Consider the following 14,511-nt stretch of genomic DNA (forward strand, 5'->3'; position numbering starts at 1 on the left):
CTGTGGATGCAACAAATGGCCTTCTGTTTATCACGGGTTTCATTGTTATTTGTCTTGGGTCACACCAGACTCACACATTAAGGTGCATCCACAGGGCATCACGGTAATGTTAAGTGTCTTTAACATTTCTGTCATCAAGGGCCGCACGTGAGGGTATTCACGCCCATCACTACAACGCACATTGATAGTCGTGGCCAATGCCAGCGCACATTTCGCTTTTCAGACAAATCAGAAGCCGTTGAGAAACGATGAGCGGTGTAAAAATTGATGCGTTTCAGAAATAGCAGGGAAATAGAGGAGCAACAATATGTACATTATTGAAAATAATGTTTTTAATAACCTTTAAACACATAAACACATTGCATTACACCAAATACAGAACATATGTTTCTTTTAGAGCAAGCACTAATTAACCCCTTTATGTAATTTTTTCTTTGAGGTTTTTGAAATTGTCTTTTTTACGACAATAAATATGCTATCCCAGCTATTTTCCCGATGCAGATCAGTGATTGATGTTGGATTCTCTTTTCCCCACTCCAGAGAAAAAAAAACATTCAACAATTTCAACTATTTTCTCGTAAAACATATTTTACAAAAGTCCCCTGATAGAGTTTATGCAGTAATAACGGGGGAAAGCAAGTCACCGGTCAAATAATATGATGGCAATGCTACCCTTAATGGATCACCGGTGGGCTTTTGCGAATTACTACTTTGTCTAGGAAAGAGTGCTTGTCCTTCTCCCTTTTTCATTTGCTCAATGGGAGCATAAATTCGTATTAGCAGTGCCACAGTAATTTCTCCTTGAGGGGAGACCACTGACAACACTCCCTAAACAGAAAGAAGTGCCTCTCATGTAATACTTTCATATGATACGGGGTGTGTTAGTGAGTCAAATTATACCATAGACTTTTGAGAGCTGCTTTAAATCTAAACCGTATGTCTATTCGTTATGGAATGCCAAGTCTGCCAAAATAAAAATATATAAATACATAAATAAATATACAAATAAATGTAAAAAAGAAAAAAATAATAAATATATATATAAATAAATATACATAGAAAAGCAAAAAAAACGAAAATAAATAATTATTTATACATTTATTTCCTTTTTTTTATGTATCGATTTATTTTTTTCCATATTTATTTATTTCTTCTTTTATTTATTTATACATTTTATTCATTTATACATTTATTTATTTCTACATTTATTTATTTTTACATTTATTTATTTCTACATTTATGTTTTTCTACATTTATTTATTTCTTCATTTATTTCTTCCTACATTTCTTCCTGCGTAGGGTAATGAGGAGGGCGTGGTTTTCCTCAGACATAGCAATCGAGCTCAGAGTAAGCGAAGGCGAAGGGGTTGAGGCCACAGTGACACCCTGTGGCGAAATACAATAAGTATCACTGACGTTGATACGGTCTGTGACTGCGAGGTATAGTGGTTAAAATCTTACTGTGTGACATGGATATATGCTCGTCTTTATTCCGGACAATGGTCGTAGAACATCGTTTGGGTCTGGATTTGTAAAATGTCCTGGGCTAACAAACATGAAACAGGGACTCTGAAACGGAAGCGCTTTATTTTTTTTCCATTTTTTCGGTCAAAACTCACGGAAAGGAAGCAGGGCACATAGGCTACAGTGAAAGTCAACGCAAGCATATTGACCAATGCTTTTGAAACGAGACCATTGCATTTGAATGTAGCCTAATTTCCAAAAACAATACTGACAGCAACAGCCTTATTAAATGTATGAACGTCACGTTTAATCCACATCGATAAATTCAGTTAGAGGATAAGACTGTAGCGCTATAGGGCAGTTAGCCTACCACTAAAATCCAACCAGATCTTCATCAAGCCATCAATACAGAAGAGATCTTAATGCATTTACCACAGCAATTAGCCTACAAGTGCATACAAATATTATGAAGTGTCTTACCGCCTACATTTTGAAGACATAAATATGACATGATGGAATCAATGAAGTGATAGCCTACGTTTAATATGAAACTAAAAACAGACACCAGGTGGCAGAAAGTCACTGTCTTAATGAGTGAGTTCAATCCACTCGTTTGATACACCGAATCAAAAACAACTCGACGTGTTGAAGCGATTTGTTTCTGATCATTTATATTTAGGCCTATGCGTTATCTAAATAATTATAATAGACTATCAAATAAAATAATAATAATAATAATAATAATAATAATAATAATAATAAATGACCAAATGCTTCAAAAAGTTGGCAGAGAGGGTCATGTTTGGGGAAACAACATAATTGTTGATAGGCTATATTTTTCGGGGCCATGGTTTTAATGCGCAAACCTGCGTGACCATATAGCAACTATTCAGAAATGGAAATAACGAAATGCATTAATATTTTGTTTTGAATTTAAGAAAAAGTCGATTGAATATTTACAGGTTTTATCTCGTTATTATTTTCAGAATGGTAACGTCTTTGTAACCAACCACAGTGATCAAAAATCTCTATCTAATAGGCTACTTCAAAGATCAAATCAAATTATATATTGTAAAAGTTTGTACAAATTTATGTAGCCCAAAAACATAACAAAAAAATAGTCTACATAACTTTTTAATTTATTATTATTATTATTATCATTCATTCTTTCTTTCTATTTATATTAGTTATTATTAGGCTATTGTTATCATCATCAATCAGCGATCTGCTGGCAAACCATAATGGAATCTATTTAAAGGGAATGATGGTGGTGGGGAGTTTGGTCAAACTATTGCAGTGATAGCCTACTGCGAATATAGACGGTTTCAACGGCATCAACATAAACAAACGTTAATGCGCGTGAGCGCTTTTGTGGACCTGGTAACTAACTTAACTTCCGGTAGACTCCAAATAGAATCATAACAACAGTCAAGGTCCCTCTAGAGTAGATATTTTTTTGATAACAAACAAAATATGTTTGCTGCGTGGATCAGGCGGACTTAATGAATATGCAAATTCATTCTTTTCCAGCAGGAGCATTTGTTTAAAAGCATAGACATAAAGCGCGAGAAATAGAGGTTTCCCCCAGTAACAGCTGTAAACAAAGCAGACGAGCTGGTACGTTCTCAATAACGCTGCTATCAGGCATATAACATGCAAGTCCCTACTTCAGAAATACAGCGATATAAAACACACTGTGCCTCGTTTTGATATTTAAACATAAATGTAAGGAATGGTATTATTATTAAACGTGCAGTACGTTACGTAATGTTACGTTACTCATGTTTTATTTAACGAAGCCTTTTTGAAAATCGATCAGTTTTAAAATTGTGTCGAGTCTCCAAAAATAAATAAATGTATGGGAAACCACAGACTCCCGCAGCACAACCCACCTGAGCCCAACTTCAGTCTACTCATCACCTTGGCTTTAAACTGCGTTTGTAGATTGGAACCGCAGCCAGACCGATATAACACAGACCGGAAGTTAACTTAGGTCCAGGCCGCGTGCGCCCGTATGAAAACCGTCTATAACGGGTTGAAATAAAAAGGACGGCGCCGTCCACAGCGACATTTCTATGGGCACTATTTCATCCGTGAAAACCTTAGTCCCCCGTGTCTATCATGTCAGAATCTGCAATTCAAAATAAATTTTGCCTGCCACACTGCAGCAAAATTCAGCAGCTTTTAGATATGGTTGTTGGTCCGACTTTGTCAAGACAAACCCGACGGGAAAGCTCAGCCCCGAAATTCAACTGCTGTCGCTCTTCTCTTTCTTTACCTTTCAGCTGTAGCTGTTGGGCCGTGTATATTTTTGGTCATTCGATTAATTTCTATTTAAAAATTAATAAAGATAAAATGTTAAGAAAACGGAAAACGAAAATTAGTTAATACGAAAAATTTTCGTTGATCAAATCTTTTTGGTTTGTGGGTAAAAAATGAGATTATGCTTTAATATTTGTTTGGGAATGTGCGGGTGGCGCTGAAACGCCCCTTTCATCCCTTCTGTACCGCACCGACAAGCGGCAACCGCAAGCTCAGTTCATTTTCACCATGAGAGAAAGCGGCAGACAGCAGAGTTTATTAATCCTGCGGATTCTTTGCTAGGGTGCTTGCAAGCTTTATATTTATATATATTATATATATATATATATATATATATTAGATATATATATATAATATATATATAATTCAAATGTCATTGAATAAATTAATTTCTGTTTGGTCAAAAAAAACAAAAAAAAAAAAAAAAAAAATAATATATATATAGATATATAGATATATATATATATATATATATTCTTATATATATTATTTTTTTTAATTTATTCAATTTTTTTTGACCAAACAGAAATTAATTTATTCAATGACATTTGAATTTTACTGTAGGATCTACAATGGCATGAAATGTGCAGATTTTTAGCCCTACTAATTTTAATCTATGCCTATTTAAGAAAAACCTCAGAACATGTTTTCATTTGCTATACAAACAACAGCAACTGAAGCTTTATCTTGTAGAGTGTAGTCCTGCTGCACTTCTCCCGATCGGCGGATCCCGATCCACAGCTTCCATCCCGATAACAGGAAAGAGCTTCACCTCCGTCAGTTTTGGGCCGTAAGACACCCTAAATAACATTAAAACCTTACAAAACTCAACAGGATTTGCTTTCTGCCATCTCGGTCTACATTAACTTCTTTCTGAAACGTCAGAAAATGAACCAGGCTCATGCATCAGACGAACCATGTCTAGCTGGACATGTCCTTTTTTAAATAAGCCATTTAAATAGAATAACAATAATAATAATAATAATTTTATATTTAGGCCTATGTAATTCAAATGAAACCAACCAGAGGTGCAGTGTTTCTCGTCTGAACTCATTATCTGTAATTATGTCACACCATCACTATATTCAAAGGTCATCTACAGAATTCGTGAATTCAGTTCATAATACTAAGTAGCCTATAGCCTATAATTAAAACATTTAAAGTTAGACTAATTATGGGGAAAACTTATTTTAATATACATTTTATTAATAAATGTGGGGTTGGATTTTTCCCATTTTATTTTTTTTATGAATGGCCTAGAATAAAATAAGTAGGCCAAAAAATTTGTAGTAGCTAGGCCTATATTTTTATTCCATGTCGTTGTAGATCACCGGCTTAAAGTAAAATTCAATTGGTGTTTTATGAATAAAGTTGTCAAGTCTGCTTTGTCAATAATATGTAACAGCCGGAAAAATATAATATTATTTTTTTATTTTATTATTTATTTAATTAATTTATTATTATTATTATTTATTATATATATTATTTTATCTTGCAAGCACCACTAACAAAGAATCCGCAGGATTTATAAACTCTGCTGTCTGCCGCTTCTCTCCTGGTGAAAATGAACTGCTGAGCTTGCGGTTGCTGCTTGTCGGTGCGGGTACAGAAGGGATGAAAGGGGCGTTTCAGCACCGCCCACACATTCAGACAAATATTAAAACATAAATCTCATTTTTTACCCACAAACAAAAATACGTAAAATCCAGCTACATTTTCTCTTTTTTTTTTTTTCCGTTTCTTAAACAAAACGAAAAAAAACAAAAAACGAAAATCAAACCGTTTCTCATTTATCTTTATTTTATTTATTTTTAAATAGAAAATCGAATGACCAAAATATACACGGACCCAACAGCTACAGCGGAAAGTAAAGAAAGAGAAGAGCGACAGCAGTTGAATTTCGGGGCTGAGCTCCGTCGGGTTTTGTCTTGACAAAGTCGGACCAACAACAATATCTAAAAGCTGCTGAATTTGCTGCAGTGGCAGGCAAAATTTATTTTTGAATTGCAGATTCTGAAATGATAGCCAGGGGACTAAGGTTTTCACGGATGAAATAGTGCACATAGAAATGTCTCTGTGGACGGCGACGTCTTTTAGCCTATTTCAACCCGTTATATTCGCAGTAGGCTATCACTGCAATAGTTTGACCAAACTCCCCACCACAATCATTCCCTTTAAATAGATTCCATTATGGTTTGCCAGCTGCTGATGATGATGATAACAATAGCCTAATAATAATAATAATAAAAAGAAAGAAAGAATGATAATAATAATAATAATTAAAAAGTTATGTAGACTATTTTTTGTTATGTTTTTGGGCTACATAAATTTGTACAAACTTTACAATATATAATTTGATTTGATCTTTGAAGTAGCCTATTAGATAGAGATTTTTGATCCACTGTGGTTGGTTACAAAGACGTTACTATTCTGAAAATAAAAACGAGATAAAACCTGTAAATATTCAATCGACTTTTCTTAAATTCAAAACAAAATATTAATGCATTCGTTATTTCCATTTCTGAATAGTTGCTATATGGTCACGCAGGTTTGCGCATTAAAACCCATGGCCCCGAAAAATATAGCCTATCAACAATTATGTTTGTTTCCCCGAACATGGCCCCCTCTCTGCCAACTTTTTGAGCATTTGGTCATTTATTTATTATTATTATTATTTTATTATTATTATTATTATTATTCTATTATAATTATTTAGATAACGCATAGGTCTAAAATATAAATGATCAGAAACAAATCGCTTCAACACGTCGAGTTGTTTTTGATTCGGTGTATCAAACGAGCGGATTGAACTCACTCATTAAGACAGTGACTTTCTGCCACCTGTTGTCTGTTTTAGTTTCATATTAAACGTAGGCTATCACTTCATTGATTCCATCATGTCATATTTATGTCTTCAAAAAAAAAAAAAAAAAAAAAAAAAGAGTACGCCTAAGACACTTCATAATATTTGTATGCACTTGTAGGCTAATTTTCTGTGTAAATGCATTAAGATCTCTTCTGTATTGATGGCTCTGATGAAGATCTGGTTGGATTTTAGTGGTAGGCTAACTGCCCTATAGGCTACAGTCTTATCCTCTAACTGAATTTATCGATGTGGATTAACGTGACGTTCATACATTTAATAAGGCTGTTGCTGTCAGTATTGTTTTTGGAAATTAGGCTACATTCAAATGCAATGGTCTCGTTTCAAAAGCATTGGTCAATATGCTTGCGTTGACTTCACTGTAGCCTATGTGCCCTGCTGCCTTTCCCGTGAGTTTTGACCGAAAAATGGAAAAAATAAAGCGCTTCCCGTTTCAGAGTCCCTGTTTCATGTTTGTTAGCCCAGGACATTTTACAAATCCAGACCAAAACGATGTTCTACGACCATGTCCGGAATAAAGACGAGCATATCCATGTCACACATAAGAATTTTAACCATATACCTCGCAGTCACAGACCGTATCAACGTCAGTGATACTTATTGTATTTCGCCACAGGGTGTCACTGTGGCCTCAACCCTTCGCCTGCGCTTACTCTGAGCTCGATTGCTATGTCTGAGGTAAACCCACGCCCTCCTCATTACCATACGCAGGAAGAAATGTAGGAAGAAATAAATGAAGAAATAAATAAATGTAGAAAAACATAAAATGTAGAAATAAATAAATGTAAAAATAAATAAATGTAGAAATAAATAAATGTAAGAAATGAATAAATGTATAAATAAATAAAAGAAGAAATAATAAATATGGAAAAAAATAAATATATACATAAATAAGGAAATAAATGTATAAATATTTATTTCTTTTCGTTTTTTTTGCTTTTCTATGTATTTGGTTTGGGTGGGCAAATTTATATATATAGGATTTATTAATTTTTTTTCTTTTTTTACATCTTATTTGTATATTTATTTTATCGTATTTTATTATATTTTTATATTCGTGCCAGACTTGGCATTACCATAATTCTTGTGCCTGCTTAGGTTGGGGAAAAATTGCTTTTTTTTTTTTAAAAACGGGAAAGGACTTCACAAAAAAAAAAAGTGAAAAGCAATCAGAATGCAAATATCTTCTAAATTGTACTTTGCAAAGCAATCATCTCGCTAGATCTTAATTAGGTTCATCTACAGCTACATTTAGAAAATATGATAGCATCCAGCAGCACACAGCTGATTCATAGACATAGTCCTGAATACATATGCGAGCGATTTTAAAATAAGGAGGAAGCCTGTTTAGACATGCATCTCGATTGGGAAAGCACAAGTTTATTATGTTATATTGTCACACCTCTCGTTTAAAAATATATTGACAACCCTTCTCCAAAATGAAAAACACAAATCCTCAACAGCTGTATTATTGTCTGGCTGTCAGCTCCACTACTGTTAAATGGGCTTGTCAGCTCTCCACTTCTGTTATGCTGTTTTTCCTTTGTGGGATACCATTGACTGGACAGTACTGGGAGAAGTACCGTAGTCTACTAACCAACACTCCCTGGGAGCTCCCATCCCCCCCTCCAAGTTCTCTTGCTAAACAGTTCACAAAATCTATTGACTATTGCCCTCTTCTGGTGAAAAGTACTGATACAATGCTGGGAAAAGCATGTTGATAAAACGCATGGAGGCTTCAGAGAGAGAACAAAGAAAAGAAACATGGTAAACCTTGTTTGTTTACATTTTCTGATCAGGACGACTCTATCGTTCAAAGATGACTGACAATTAGCATACAGTTTGGATTGGCGATATGGGTTCTGGGCAAGAACTCCCATGCAGCCTAGCCATGGATAAGAGCAGGAGAGCGCAATATACCCCCCCCATGGGTAAACCAGAACAGAGCTAACAAAATGTTCCCATTGCAGCATATCTTAAAAGTTCCATTTGCTCAATTTAATGTAACATTTTAAAACATATAGTCTGATTAAACGAGAATCAGACCTGGCTGAAGTCCTGACTGGATCGATAGAGGAAGCTGGGGACTGCGCAGGATTGGATAACTAGCTATTTGAGTCACTGTGGCAAAGCTGGTGATAATTAGCTGAAGGATCTTATATATGGGTGCTGTATAGTATCCCTAAAGGTTAGACGTGGATCAGCTGAGGAGTCCATCTGATGTGAGCTATGACTAACATTGACTACTGGACCTCAGAACTAAGCATTATGTTGGAAAGGTCCTGAACGACGACTAAAACAAATCAAGTGGTGATTTTGAAAAATGGTATGGGCCCAAAGAAGGACACATTAAGGTCCTAAAAAAGAATAAAAAATGGATCAATTATAATTTTGTGACACTTTTGAATGTATCACTATAGTCCTAAAGGGCTGCTTACTTATAAACTAAAAAACTACATAAATCCTAATATTTTTATTATTTTAATTAAAGTACTTTAGTAGTGAATCTATTGCAGTTATCGATATTTTGCAAGTGGCTGTTCAGAGTCATCAAAGAATATTTGGTTAAATAATTGAATACCAATGAAAAGCAAAGCAAGAATCCCCTGTAAAAGAGAAGTTAATCTGAAATGTCTTATTTATTCCATGACTTAGACAGATGCATAATATACATTAAATTGTATTTTACTTTTGAAGATGTGTCAAAATAGCAACACTGTGAAATCAAACTGAAAGTTTTTTTCACTTAGGTATAGATTTTAATGAATAGTAAAAACATCTGAAATGTGCCTATGCCCTATGAAATTACTGAATTTAAATAATTACAATAAAAATTAAACATTAAATTAAAAATTCATTTAATATTCCAATTCCAATTCTGAGCATCATCCCCCAACAAACTAATAATATCATCTCTACACTTCAAAATAGAAAACAAATAACTTCTTTCCCCCATTCAACACAGCCTAATATAATGTCCTGGATCACTAATTTTCCAGAGTTTAACCCAAAAATCAAAAATCACAACTCTGACTAAATACTAAACATTTAGACAAAAGTAGACATCACACACAAAACCAAAAAAAACTAAAATTAATAATAATAAATCCTACAATTTGTTCCCAGTTTTTACAACTACACTCACTGTGCTATTTCCCGTGGCACATATCTCTGGACATCCAAAGAGGAGCTTTATCATTCTGTTTCAACACACTTTCAAAGAAGATAAAGGACATGAAAGAGGTCAACAGACAGCCCTCACTCATGACTCCTCCCCCTCATAGCCCCCCCAGCCCAGGACTTCCGGCGAAACCGGAAGAACCTTTGTTTGTGTTTGTCAAAATGGCGGCTGGAATGTATCTAGAGCACTATTTGGACAGTAAGGCTATTGTCTTTGTTTCGATTTACATCCGCATAAATTAACGTCTTCTGCGTTCATATTGTCCTCAGGCATATGTCTGGCACGTTTTTCACATCCACACACACGATTTGTACAATAAACGACCGCGTAACGACACAAAAATCAGCGCTAATAAAAACTAGCCGGAGTACGTCAACCACAGTGGTCTCTGAAAGCTAACGGGCTTAACTGTGAAAAATAAACAGATGTATATGATGCTTAAACGATGCTTTTTGTACGTTTGCTTGTGGGGTGCGGCGCCGGATAAACGTGACAGACTGTAATATATAAGTTGCTGCTATTAAAATCTACAAATATTGCTAAATAAAAACACAAGCATAATATGCTGTCTGACTCAGGACAATCGAGCTGGCTTTGCGCTCGTGCAGATGTGAGATTGTTCACGTGACTGTATCTGCTGGTTTGCATGCACATGCTCACAGCCTGTGTGGGTCTGTTTGATGATAGTGGAGATGGGGGATATTCATATCGTTCATTGCTATCTCTTTAGGCATAGGAAAATCTGCCATTTGAACTGCAGAGAAACTTCCACAGCTGATGCGAGATCTGGACCAGAGGACAGAGGGTGGGTCTTATCTATAGCCCTGCCCCTCAATACAGTAATACAGAATAATACTGTTAATGACGTTTTCACAGGTTTATATTTAATGTCTGGTTGCTTGAGATGGTAAGTGATTGTTTGTTTACATTTCTTCTTTATCTAGATCTGAAAGGGCAGATTGATTCTCTGGCTCGTGAATACCCAGCCAACGCTCGGACGTTGTCCTCCGAACAGAAGCTCTCAGACTGTTAACTGAGTACCTGATCCAGCAGTCTTATGGAGGTTGTTAAAGAGTTCGGAGATGACAAGGTCCAGCTTGCGATATATATTACAAGTATAAAATTAAATTTAATCCACTCAAATCAAATGACCTTATATAACAATTCAAAAAATTTTTATATATAAAATTACAATATAAATGTACACCACTATTTAAAAGTGTGGGGTAGTTGTGGGGTCAGTAAGAATTTCTTTTAAAGAAATGTATATTTCGTATTCACCAAGGATGCATAACAATTGATCACAGTGGAAGACATTTATAATGTTAACAGTGAGTTCAACAGTGGAAGACATTTATAATTTATAATGTTACAAAACAATCTGTTTGTTTAACCAATGTTCTTTTGAACTTTAGATTTGTCAACGAATGAAAAAAAGTATTAAGCAGCACAACTGTTATGAACACTGATGATAAAAAATGTTTATTAATCACCAAATCAGCACATTAGAATGATTTCAGAATGATCACACATTTGAACTGTAGAATATATTAATTCTGTAATGTCATTTTTGTTGTCATTATGACTCCATCCATACATCATTTGTTCTGTGCATTAGGTGGACAAGCATATCCGAAGATTGGATACAGACCTGGCTCGCTTTGAGGCTGACCTCAAAGAGAAACAGATAGAAAGCACCGATTATGACTCTACCTCCAGCAAGAGCAACAAGAGTAAGCTTCTAATGACTATTAGTGATGTTTTGGCAAGTGCACATCTCTTATGTGCTTCTCTATATCTAAACACAGTCTCTGATGGGCGTTTGTTGTTGTTTGAAGGTGACCATCGAGGACCCAAGAAGAAGGAGGTGACTCGCACTAGGTCAAAGGTGAAGAACTCTGATGATGACTGCAGCTCAAAGAGTAGTCAGAAGAAGGTCAAACTCACACAAGGGTGAGAATCACACACATTTTCTTTTATAATTCTTTTTTTATTTGTAAAGTGTGTCATTTTTGAACCGCTTGTGGCACCAGAATTGCAGTAAAATCTGGTTCATCTTTGCAATTAAAATTTTCAGCTTTCTACTCTTCATACATATAAACTACTACTGTTCAAAAGTGTAGATTTTTAAAGAAATTAATCCTTTTATTCAGCAAGAATGCATTAAGTTAATCGAAAGTGAGAGCAAAGATGTTACAAAAGATTTATGTTTCGTAAAGTTTGTTCTTATGAACGTTCTGTTTATCAGAAAATCCTGCAAAAAAAAAATTTAATACAAAACATTGTAAGCAGAGCTGCTTTCAGCATTAATAATAATAAGAAATGTTTCTTGAGCAGCAAATCATATTTGAGTAATGATGCTAATAAATCACAGGATTAAATTACTTATAAAATATATTAAAATAGAAAATAGTTTTAAATTGTAAATTTAAATTGTTTTTTTGTTTTGTCTTTGATCAAATAAATGCAGCCTTGGAGAGCATTAATATATATCTAATATATATTTTTTTAAATCTTACTGGACGCCTCCCACCATGTCCATAAATATTTATGAAGTTTGGTTAGCTTTTTGCCATGGTTTAGCTTTTTTGCCGCCCTAACAGTCCATCGTTTTGTTGGCTTTCCACCACCTTTCTACTGTTTTCTGTCAAAAAAAGAGGCAGAATGCACACAAAAAGAAAAAGAATAAATACATTCCAAAATTGGGGATTTTGACAATTTGAATAAAACGCTGGTCTTCCAGCTCTGAGTTTTCAACCCCGGCTGTTGAACTTTGGGAACGTGCACCCCTCGGATGTGCGGACATGCCAGTGACCCCAACGAGCCCACCTATTGTCTCTGCCACACAGGTTCATACGGGGAACGATGATTTGGCTGTGACAATACAGAGACGTGAGTCTCCTTTCTCAATCCAAGATCAATAACAATCTCACAGCCTCTCATACATTATATGCTGACATAGATTAGATATTTATTTTATTATTTCATTAGATTTGATTTCCCCTTTAACAAGTATAAACTGGAGATGAAATATCTAAGTCATAGGCATGTGGAGCATTATATTTACAGCAGATTCCTGTATATTTAAAATTCAGAGCTGTGCTTGTGGTAAACGTGTTAGTATGTGTGTCGTGTGTTTCTCTTTCGGATTAGTGTTCTACGAGTGGTTTTTCCACTTTGCTCTGTGTGGGTCCCTCTGACCACAAACCCAGAGGGAAATGGTTAGTAGTCATGTGATTTTTGCGCTTGAAACTGGTGCAAGTCAGTGCTGTCAGGCATCAGTATTGAAACTGAAAGATAGTAACTCACTAAATTATAGCAACAGTGAATGTACCATGTAATAGGGTTTTCAACATTTGCTTTTGTTTTCCTTTCTTATTCATCAGCAGTACTGCCGGCAAGGAAGTGTTCACAGGAATGAGCGGAAGAAAAAAACATACTGAACATGCAACTAGAGAATTCACAGAGTAGGGAGGTAGAGGCAGAGCACAAGGGCCCCTCCATAGAACAACTAATATAGAGTATCCACTCTTTAATTTGGTGCTTGTCGTCCTATTTTTCCATCTTCACATCCCTCTCTCAGCCAGACAGTAAGAAGGGATGATCGGGTGAAGATGAAGGAGGTGATAGTTCTTTAATTTATGTGCTCAGTAATGAATGATGACTTTTTTTGTTATGGAGTCGTTTTTTGGTTGCGTGCATTTTTTATGTATTCTTATAGTTGGTTTGGATTTGACTGTGTGGTGATTGTTTTGGAGTTGTCTTTTTTACAAAACTCAGTTTTCAAAACAACTTGGGTTGGGCAGATCTGTCAGCAGTTAGGGGGGGGCATTTTCAGGAGATCTCGCAGTGTTCTTTGTCGCACTTCTGGTGGTCTCAGACTGGATCATTTCTGTCGGTAATAATCCTTCTCAATGGGATCATTTCCTAGTTTAAATCTCAGTTTTTTGTGCCTTTTAACAGACAAAAAAGGTGGAACAGGTCCCAGATTAGACTGAAACTGATCCCTTGTCTAAACTTATTTTTCCCCCCCCTCATTGGCAATTTTCTTAAAAGGGCAACAGTTAGCAACTTTACCACCTCACCAAATCTGAGAATGTTTATTTGACAAAACAGCATTACAAGAAAACAGCTGCTCAGAGTGGATTATTTAACTTGATTTTTACACCTACTCAGCCTTTTTGTCTTTTTCCGCGCCTCTCCTCTCTTGTCCTTAACATTCACAAATCCTGCACTTGAAGACCACCGTCTTCACATTTAGGTCCATTCCACATCTGTAAGATTTCAATGTCAGACATTTTTTCGGTGCATTATCGTCGTACCACACAACCTAGTTAGGAATCCGTAAGTAAATTCGTTTATTAGAATTTCGACCGACTGTTGAAAAGTCTTAATCTTCAGCATGTAACTTACTCAGTTGAATCGCTTCTCTGCGCACCTTATGTCAATTATATATGCATAGTTTTGGTGTTTTCTCTATTTAGTAACGACAGAATAAGATTAACTTTCTTAGTGATTGCTTGGTGCATTCAGCAACAGGGTTCTTTGCGACTGGATTTTGGTGCTTGATGAATATATTAAAGATAATGAATGTGTATGGTTTTTGTTTAAATGCGTAAATTACACAGCATGCGCTTAACGAGGGGTCATTGTTTGTTGA

General features: G+C 35.4%; 1 pseudogene; it reads left to right on the forward strand.

The window, feature by feature from the left end:
* Positions 1 to 10,012: 10,012 nt before the first annotated feature.
* LOC122140832 lies at positions 10,013 to 13,844 on the forward strand (annotated as a pseudogene).
* Positions 13,845 to 14,511: the final 667 nt, after the last annotated feature.

The sequence above is a fragment of the Cyprinus carpio genome, chromosome B19 (assembly GCF_018340385.1).
Source record: "Cyprinus carpio isolate SPL01 chromosome B19, ASM1834038v1, whole genome shotgun sequence".
NCBI lineage: Eukaryota > Metazoa > Chordata > Actinopteri > Cypriniformes > Cyprinidae > Cyprinus > Cyprinus carpio.